Source organism: Camellia sinensis, chromosome 4 (genome assembly GCF_055761805.1).
Source record: "Camellia sinensis isolate YWXY chromosome 4, ASM5576180v1, whole genome shotgun sequence".
NCBI lineage: Eukaryota > Viridiplantae > Streptophyta > Magnoliopsida > Ericales > Theaceae > Camellia > Camellia sinensis.
In genome coordinates, this window is record NC_138964.1 from 64322832 (window position 1) to 64333675 (window position 10844).

The window sequence follows — 10844 nt, forward strand, 5'->3', positions numbered from 1 at the left end:
CCTCTATTTTTGGGACCTCAAAACAACATTTTTAGCCTCTGAAAACCTTAGAAAATCAGTGGTAAAAAGCTCAAAAAAAGTTGAGAAAAGAATGGGAAACACAAGTGTAAAGGCTTAGAGAACAAGGTTCAAAAAAGGATGATTAACCCCTCAACCTTTAATAGCCTTAAACCACACGTTTCAGCCCATAAAAATAGTTGAAAACCACTTATAAATCAGCAAGAAAAGATAGAAAAGAGGTAGTGCAAAGGTGAACAAAATTATACCTCTTGAAAAGGAACAACACTTTTGTTCACAAACTAACAAATTCTCACTCTCAAGGGCTGAAATTTGGACTCAATAATCTCGGCAAGGATAGCTCCAATATTAAGAAGTGTAGAGAGAGGGTGTATAGGTTGCAAGATAGAAATAGAGAGAGAATTACAAGAATTGGAGCTTTTGGAATTTTTTTGAACCTTAAATCAAGAGGTTTGACCTGGTATATATAGAAAAACAACCTAATAGGTCGAAAATATCAAGCCTTGAACAGCTGGAGCTTGTGGGGGATATCTGGCCAAAATTATATCTGGGTTTTTCACCAGTGGCCGACTGGCTAGAAGTGTGGGTTGTCGGCCATCAATGGTGGCCGGTCGGCCATCAAAAATCTACTTCTAGGCCCAACTTCAAATGGGTGTATTGCCTTCATCCAGACTCCTTTACAGTTCATTCTTGAGTCTAAATTGAAGACCCAGAAGTCTACTTTCCAATGGAAGTGGCCTCACATCAAAATTCTAAGTGTGGTCAGAGATATGCTTATTTTAGTAAAGGTTACTCAACTTTGTCTTAATTGGATTGATGCCTAACTTGACACGGCCATATCTCCCTCATCCGGACTCAGCTTGAGGAGATTCTTGAGTCTAAAATGAAGCCTCAGAAGTCCACTTTCCAATGGTGGTGGCCTCACAACTAAAGTCTAAGTGTACAAAAGGATAGACCTGATTTAGTGAAGGCTGCCTAGTTCTCTCTTAATGGTTTATGCCCAACTTCTTTCCTAACTAGGTTTCTTCCCTCTCCTCCAATTTTCTTCAACTCCAAACTCTAAATAAGATGTTTTAAAATATTTTTGAAAGAGTTCAGCTCTCTTCCATTTATTTCCTCTTTGCCCTTGCTCAGTTTATCGAAAAGTACAACATTTAACGAAATGTGAGCCTTAGAACATCGTAAAAACTTTTCAAAAATATTTTGAAAGAAAGGATTTTGAGGTCTAAAAAAAGTTTTGGTCCAAAAAGGGGTGCAAGGCTAGGATTTAGAGCTTTTCTTGCTGAAGAAATCGAACTTTTGCACAGCACAACTTTCATCATCGAGTGATCAACTTGAGGCGCCCAAGTCTTAAGGGTGGTCAAAAATAGGGTGTCTACACGCACCATCTTTCTTTTTGGAAAAGAGAGTTGATGCTCCCCAAGGTGAAGTACTAGGGCGAATAAAACCCTTATCTAGCAATTCTTGGAGTTGAATCTTTAACTCCCTCAACTTGACGGGTGCAAATCTATATGGTTCCAAAGAAATTGGTGTCGTGCCAAGCACTAAGTCAACAGAGAATTCAATCTGACGGTGATGTGGCAAACTGGTGAGATCCTCAGGAAAAACATCAGGGTATTCGCAAACTGCCCTCAGCAACTCAACTCGAACCACATCACACTCACTACCCAAGAAGGTTGCAAGAAGATAACTAAGCTCACTCTGACCACACAGATCATAAATCAGTGGCAAAACTTTATCAGCCTGGTCTCCCAAGAAGTAAAAACAATCACCGCTCGAGATACATACAGTAACCCTCTAACGGTAACAATCAATAATAGCCCGATACGAAGATAACCAATCCATACCCAATATAGCATCAAAACTCGACATATCAATCAATACAAATGCAAAAGGAAGTCGGCAACCAGCAACCTCTATCTCCTAACCCCGACACCCCTGTTTCAAAACAATCTCACCACCAACAGGTGACTTTACACTGAGTGGAGATGCTAATCGGGCCAATTCTAACTCCAATCCTGATACAAATGCAGACGAGATGAATGAATGGGATGCACCCGTATCAATTAACATATTGGCAATAGAATTACTCAACTAGAAGTTACCTCGCACTACAGAAGGTGCTGACACTATGTCTGGTGTGGTAATAACATACACACGCCCTGTAGGTCTCTACTCCACCTGCTAAACCCTTGGAGCATAAGTTTGATGCACTGACTAAGTCGAAAAGGCTCCTTGATTGGCCCTCGAGGCCTGTGCTGACTGTGCAGGCTAGTGGCTCTGTGTCTGCCTCGAACCAGACGCACCAGGTGTGCCACCTGACTGAGGACAAAACCTCCTCCCATGTCTTGATTACCCACACTGGTAATAGGTAGGCGGCTGCCCTCTCTCCTGACTTTGGCTCTGAGAACGAGCCGCTGCTGGTACAAGCTATTACCCTTCTCCTCTCTACGGGCAGGCTGAAGACTTGTGACCCAACAGGCCACACTTGTAATAAAAGAAGCCTCCTGGATTACCTCTCCCTAGACCAGAACTTGGCACAGGGAGAGTAGATCTAGACTGTACAGCTTGGGGCTGCCGCGAAGCAGGACCTCTTTGCCTCTTACTGTCCCGACTCTTCCCCTGAACCTCTTGACTCCTCCTGGAGCCCCTCATCCGCTCCTCCTCTGCCTGAACTATGGTCTCAAGATGAGTTGTCACCTCCACAAGGCATTTGCAATCCCTAATCATCAACCCGGCTACTTTGAAAAGAAGCCCGGTCCTCAGTCTCTTCTCAAACTCGATACAGCGGCGTTTCTCTGTTGCCACGAGTTCTGGTGAAAATCTAGAGAGGCTTGTGAAAGCTACCTCAAACTCGGCTACTGGAAAACTAAGCTGCTTGAGCTTCAGAAACCGTTCTCTCAACTTCTCTCTAGCAATGGAAGGCAAGAACTTATCCTAGAAGACGTTGACAAGAGCCCCCCAGTCACTCCAATACGCCTACGTACATACTTCCATCATTGACCCACATCTCCCTTCAGTTGGAAGGATGCCAAAGTCACCCTTAATCTATCGTCTTCAATGCCAAGCATCTCAAACGTCTTCACCATGTGCTCGAGCCATTCATCCGCTTTCAAAGGTTCTTTAGGATCACCCAAAAACTCGTCCGGATTAGACCAAAAGAACTCCCTCTTTATGAAAGACAGCCCTGCATTAGCTACTTGGGCCTGAACTTGATTCTCTACCCTGAGAATGTCCGTGGATTCCCATAAGGCTCTGGCCATCTCACGGGCCAAAGCCCCAATGGTCTATTGAATATCTCGTTCAACCACATTAGCTGAACCAATCCCTTCTTCTTGTGCCGGAATCTCATCTGCTAAAGGCACCTCATGCCTTCTAGGCCTACCATGCCTACCACCACCACGTCTACGTCTTGACATCCTAATGAAGGTACTGAAAGAGATTAGCGCATTTACAAATGTGTCGAAGCTAACTCACTCGCGTCCTAATGCGGTGGACAACAGTAATTCACTCCACATAAGCACGTAGTCACATAAACACACAAGAATTTCCTTCCCAGATAATGACCATCTCGCGGCATTGCCAGAGTACCAATTAGAAACAACAATGATCAAGTGCTCTTCTAATAGGACTTCTAGAAACCCCTAGGCCCAATCAATATCTTAGGAATTAAATCCCATACCCATATAACCACATAAGCATGTTATCACCTAAGCATACCATACCTACAAATATCTCTGTCAAGCGAGACAAACCCATTATGATAATAACCACTTCCCACATACCCAAAGTATTTAAACCCGGCACGCTCTTATGGGGGCCAAATAGAAAATGAGTCATATGTAAGTCAGCTTAAACTAGGCTTTACCCTCAAACAAGATTGCCAAGATAGGGGAAGATGAGTCGACATATGACCAGATCCACTTGAACAGAGTCGTGGCCTAGTAGAACCTAGCTTAAGGGCCGAATAGGCCATGAATCCTATGGAACGTCTGGGGGCCTAGCTATGAGGGGGGAGTGTCCATAATAAGATAGTGGGTCCCTGGAAAACAATATAAAAAGGAGGAGCATCAGCTAAAGTAGAGGTATGAGAAAAAAAGGTGATAACTTGTGATAAAAGAAAACTTGAAAGAATACTAACTTGCTCGTCGGAGTGCTAATCCTAGCACCCCCGACCAGAGTGTTCAAAGGTGAATATCTAATGAAATTACCACATGTGGTTCTCAAATTAAAGATATAATAAGTTAAAGATACCCTTACCTCAAGAATGGAAGCTTAAGATCAAAACCCACTTGAAATTTCAACGAAAATGCAAAACAATCGATAAATATCTCGGACTAGACCTGTTCTTCAATTTTCTTGAAGGATCTAGGGTGGATTTAAGGAAAAAATTGGAGAAATCAAGTGTTTGGAGCTCTAGGGTTTCAAGTATGGAGGAGAGGGATAGAAGAGACTGCTTGAGCGGTCAAAAGTTCGCTCGAGCGGACTTGCTTCTAACATAGTTACCCAAATTTCAAACAGGCATAACTCCCTTTTTCGAACTCTATTTTAGGTCGTTCTTATGTCCAAACCGAAGCCCTAGAAACAAGTTTTCCAATGATTCTAGACTCACATCCAAATTCAAAGTGTCGAAAGATAAATGGGCAAAAGAGTGAAGACTACTCATGGGACAATTATCCAAATCAATGTCTTAGGTTCAATCTTACTTTACCATTATGATACCACCTCAATCAATATTCCAAAATGAACCAAAGAGGCTCCAAGTACAATAATAAGAGTTCCAAGAGCAACTTACTAGTCCAAGAAGTACAAAGTGTTACATGATGACTGTGATATCTCCCGTGTACAGTTTTTGTGTCTTTAATTTTTTTACTTTCAATCCAGTTCCATGAGTCGTAGAAAACATATTCATGGAGTTGCAACTTTATTGTTCCATCACTTTTCTCTTCTTCTTCTCATGGAAAACAACTTCAGTATTTGATGATGTGGCCATATTAACAAAAACATGTATTGTTTTCATGCAGTTGGACTGAAAAGTACACGGAAGAACTTTAGAATTAGTCTTTTGCATTTCAATTGATTGGTGATCAACCATGATAGATTCTGCTACCATATCTGTCATGTTCAAATTCTCATACATGGTCCAATTTAACTCTACAAGGTGGTCTGAACTCTTCTATGAAGTGGTTTTCTAAAATCATCCATGAAGTGGTGGACAAGTTTTTCTTGTTCTGTTCAAAAAGTCTTTGATAAGTAATAAGAGGTTAAGCTTTTTTGTTATGTAAAAACTAAATACAGGACTTGGTAAATGCGTCTTCATGAAAATTGATCCTATTTAGCTTTTGGAAGTGTCTTAATTTTTCAAACAACATGATTCTGACTTTAAGATTTTGGTAGTTTGGATGAGTTAAGGAATTGGGAGTATTGGAAAAGTCTTCATTCTTGAGAAATATATATATATATATATACTTCGCCTTTGTTTCTCTTCTCTGAACAAGCATAACTCTTATTCATATAATTTAAGGGAAGATGGAATGGTTAATATTGCCCTACCAGTTCCTTGCCATCTTCTTCTTTCTTATATGTTGTAAGTTTAGTTGTTCTTCTTTATCTTTCTCTTCTTGTACACATCATTTGTGCTCTAATGATAAAAGCTTTGCATTGGTTCGGGGGCTTATCTAAAAATAAATAACTTGCTTAAATAATAAAATAAGTAAAGAAATAACAAATCTGTAGCATCCATACATTAGTTTGGGGGTTGTTTCGTATTTTGGACCCCAAAAAGCCCTTTTTGGACTAAGTTTAATTTGTTTTCGCCTCTAACTCTCAAACTATGCGTACGAATTACATATTGTCTGCGGCCACAGGTCCTATTTATCATGAGGATGCTGCCCATGATAGGCATACATTGGTTCGGGGGCTGTTTTCCATGTTCAGCTCTGAAAACCCTTTTTTGACTAAGTTTAAGGCATTTTAGGCTCTACCTCTCAAACTACACGTGCGAATTACATGCCTTCTATGGCCACAAGTCCTATTTGTCATGAGGATATTTCCCATAACATCTATACATTGGTTTGGGGGCTATTTTGCATTTTCACTTCCTGAAAGCCCTTTTTCGACTAGGTTCAAAGCTTTTTTGGCTCTAGCTCTCAAATTACGCGCCCAAATTACATGTCGTCTATGACCGCAGGTCCTATTTGTCATGAGGATCTACTTGTGATAGTCATACATTGGTTCGGGGGTTGTTTTGCATTTTTACCCCCCGAAAGCCCTTTTTCAAATAAGTTCAAGGCGTTTTCGACTCTAACTCTCAAAGTACGTGTGTGAATTACATGCCGTCTATGGCCGTAGGTCCTATGTGTCATAAGGATGCTTCCCGTAATGACAATACATTGGTTTGGGAGTTATTTTGCATTTTTGCCCTCTGAAAGCCCTTTTTCGACTAAGTTCAAGGTGTTTTTTGCTCTAACTCTCAAACTATGTGTGCGAATTACATGCTGACTGTGGCCACAGGTCCTATTTGTCATGAGGATGTTGCCTGTGACATCAATACATTGGTTCGAGGGTTGTTTTGCATTTTTGCCCTCCTAAAAGCCCTTTTTCGACTAAGTTCAAGGCGTTTTTGGCTCTAACTCTCAAACTATGTGTGCGAATTACATGTCGTCTATGGCCACATGTCCTATTTGTCCTGAGGATGCTACCCATGATAGCCATACATTAGTTTGAGGGATGTTTTGCATTTTCGTCCCTCGAAAGCCCTTTTTGGACTATGTTTAAGGTTTTTTTGGTTCTAACTTTCAAACTACGTGTGCGAATTACATGCCATCTATGGCCGCAAGTCCTATTTGTCATGAGGATGTTACCTGTGATGGCCATACATTGGTTCGGGGGCTATTTTGCATTTCCCCCCCTCCCCCCGGAAAGCCCATTTTGAACTAAGTGTAAGACATTTTCGGCTCTAACTCTCAAACTACGCGTGTGAATTACATGTCTTCTATGGCCATAGGTCCTATTTGACACGAGGATACTGCTCATGACAACCATACATTGGTTCAGTGGCTGTTTTGCATTTTTGTCCCCCTGAAAGCCCTTTTTAAACTAAGTTTAAGGTGTTTTCAGCTCTAACTCTCAAACTACGCGTGTGGATTACATGCCATCTATGGCCACATGTCCTATTTGACACGAGGATGTTGCCCATCAAAACCATACATTGGTTCAGGGTTTGTTTTGCATTTTCGCCCTCCCAAAGCCATTTTTTTGACTAAGTTTAAGGCGTTTTCGGTTCTAACACTCAACCTACGCTTGCAAATTACATGTCGTTTGTGGCTACAGGTCTTATTTAGCACGAGGACACTGCCCATGACAGCCATACATTGGTTTTAGGGGCTGCTTTGCATTTTTGCCCCCCAGAAGCCCTTTGTCGACTAAGTTTAAGGCATTTTCAAGTCTAACTGTCAAACTACGAGTGCGAATTACATGCTGTTTGTGGCTGTAGGTCCTATTTGACATGAGGATGTTACCCGTTATAGCCATACAATGCTTCGAGGGCTATTTTTCACTTTCGCCCCCCCCCAAAGCCATTTTTTGACTAAGTTTAAGGCGTTTTCAACTCTAACTCTCAAACTATGCATGTGAATTACATGCCGTCTATGGCCGTAGGTCCTATTTGATATGAGGATGCTGCCTGTGACAGCCATACATTGGTTCGGGGGCTGTTTTTCATTTTTCCCCTCGAAAGCCCTTTTTCAACTAAGTTCAAGCTATTTTCGGCTCTAACGCTCAAACTACGCATGCGAATTACATGCCGTATGTGGTGGCATGTCCTATTTTTCACGAGGATACTGTTCGTGACAACCATACATTGGTTCGACGGGTTGTTTTGCTATTTTTCCCCCTGAAAGCCCTTTTTGGACTAAATGTAAGGCGTTTTCAGTGCTAACTCTCAAACTACTCGTGCGAATTATATGTCGTCTGTAGCCGTAGGTCCTATTTGACACGACAATGCTGCCCGTGATAGCCATACATTGGTTTAGGGGCTATTTTGTATTTTCACTCCCCGAAAGCCCTTTTTAGACTAAGTTTAAGGTGTTTTCGTCTTTAACTCTTAAACTACGCATGTGAATTACATGCCGTCTTTGGCTGCAGGTTCTTTTTGATACGAGGATGCTGCTCGTCACAGCCATACATTGGTTCGAGGGCTGTTTTGTATTTTTGCCTCCCTAAAGCCATTTTTCGACTAATTTTAAGGTGTCTTAGACTCTAACTCTTAACCTATGCATGCTAATTACATGTCGTCTGTTGGCACATGTCCTATTTGTCACTACAAAGGTGTTCGTGACATCCATACAGCGGTTGAGGACTGTTTTGCATTTTCGCCGCCTAAAACGACCTATTTTGATTACGTTTAACGTGTTTTCAGCTCTAACTCTCAACCCAAGCAAGTTTGAAAGTAGGTTGGATTATTTAAGTTGGATATTTTTATTTTGATATTTTGAACTTAAATGAATGTATGTTGTTCCTAGTTTGCAAAACAGGTTGGAAGGAAATTGAATTGCATTAGTAATCCTGCTAGGCTTCAGTCTACGTTAAGAATTGTCAGATCAATTGATTGCTACCGATGCTTCTTAATAACGAAGAATTTATTTTTTTTATGAAAACAACAAAAGTATTACTTAATGAAGTATCCTATTTCCTTGATTTCAACCTTCTATCAGATTTTCAATTGATTTTTCAAAACAATTCTAGGTTCTTTAAAACAATTATGTCAATATCATCTTTTTTTTGTAGACCACTTAGTATCATATGAATTATATTCTTCTTACCAAATAGTATGATGACCATCTGAACCCTGCAAGAGGGTTGTGACCAGTAAAACCACGTTGTTCAGATGATTGAGTTGTAGTTGTTGTGCCTCCCTTGCTTTTTTCCTTCTTTGACTTGTTTCATCATCTTCTCTCTCTCCCTTATAAGATCTTCACGATCTCTATAGCACTCCTCTTTCTCTCTCATGATCTCTTTACTGCTCCTCACAAAGAACCTCCATCTCAGCTCTCATTGCCTCCATATGTTTATCACGAGCTCGTGCCGCACTATCAAATATGGACGAGGGTTGTGGGCCTATGCCAAATCCACGCAAGTATTTTTTACTTTATTTTTTTTTGTACAAGCACTTGCCTTGACAGTTCCTCTTGGGTCAATGGTGTCACGCCCCAAAATAAATGCCATAATCTGACTCCCAACAATTTATACAAGATGACATGAACAAAATGGTAAGCTTTCATTAATTAGAGTTGATGTACAAAAGGTGACACATGCGATATACATTCATAAACAATTTATCATGAATCGACAGTATGTGTTACAAGTAATGATAAGAAATGAAAGATAAACAAATATCCATATGCCCTAAAGGCTTACATCTTTCCAAGGCCATGCTTGGTTACAACAAAATAGATATAAATCCAATACATGTAAAGCCCTTGGCTCAAATCAAAACAATAACATAGTACAAAAAGAGAAGCCTTCAGCTCCGATCCCTTCCAAGTTATTGCCTTGGCGGAGACATATCACCAACACCTGAAAATAGTTTTTCCCAAATAGGGTGAGCCAAAGCCTAGTAGAAATAATCTAACACAAAATACGAATCTTAACAAAGATATAAGTATGATGTGCATATACAATGCCCATGATTAAAATCATTTACAACTCTTTTCCAAAACCATGCTATGCCAAGCTTCATATCTCAATTCATTAATCATGTCCATTTTATTCAATCAACCAAACTGAGGATACAACTCAGTGGGTCTCTAATCAATATAGTTATCATACAAACACATTTATTTGCCATTTTACGAAAATTTTGTCTACGGGAATCGACACCCATGTATACGCGCAATTTTTAAGACTTTCACCCTGGACACATAGGCCAACTTAATTTACTGGAGTCCATCCCCTTTCTTCTTCCAAACATGGAGTACATCCAATTTCTCCTCCCAAACATCATACATATACAATGTATTAAAACACAGTCATATTCCATGACAACTGATAAGAGATTGGTTTCAATTCACCTAATCCTCATGCAATTTCTACAACAATCATAGCTATCCTCTGCTGATAACCCAAAGTAGATATTTCTAAACAGATACACAATCTCCAAGACAGATAAACTATCAAAATTTCCATAGGTGAGAGATAATACATAACCAACTCCACCATTTATATAAACATCCATCCAATTTCACATTTTTAATACCAATTTCATTTATTTGTACAAAATAAATAATCGAGACAATTTAGGGCAAAACTTCATTTTCTTTCATAATCCACCCTAAGTACCAAAATTGACAATGTTATCACAACCCAACCTCATATTTACTCCCGTAACCATTTATAACACATTCACTAAAAACCCTTATTTTCATTTTAAACCCAAACCCTAGGTTTGCCCATAATCCTCCTAGATCCCAATATTGTTTACATAATAACCAATAGCTAAGTTAAAAATCATATGAGAGTGTAGAAAATCCCAATATTGTTTACATAATAACCAATAGCTAAGTTAGAAGACGAGCAAAGCAAGGGGGAAACTTCAAAGATGCCAAAACCGAGTTTTGTTCGGATAAAAATGGAGCTCTTGAGATGCTCTACCTTTTTTCCAAAGACACTAGGGTAGAAAAACCAACGGATCTAGGTGAGAATGTATATAGAGAGAGAGAGGCTCTAGATCTAAGGTTTTTGAAATGTTTAGAGAGAGTGTGAGATGAAAAAGTGATGTAAAAAGTGACTTTATGAACTGATATATGTACAGTCCGCTCGAGCTTCAG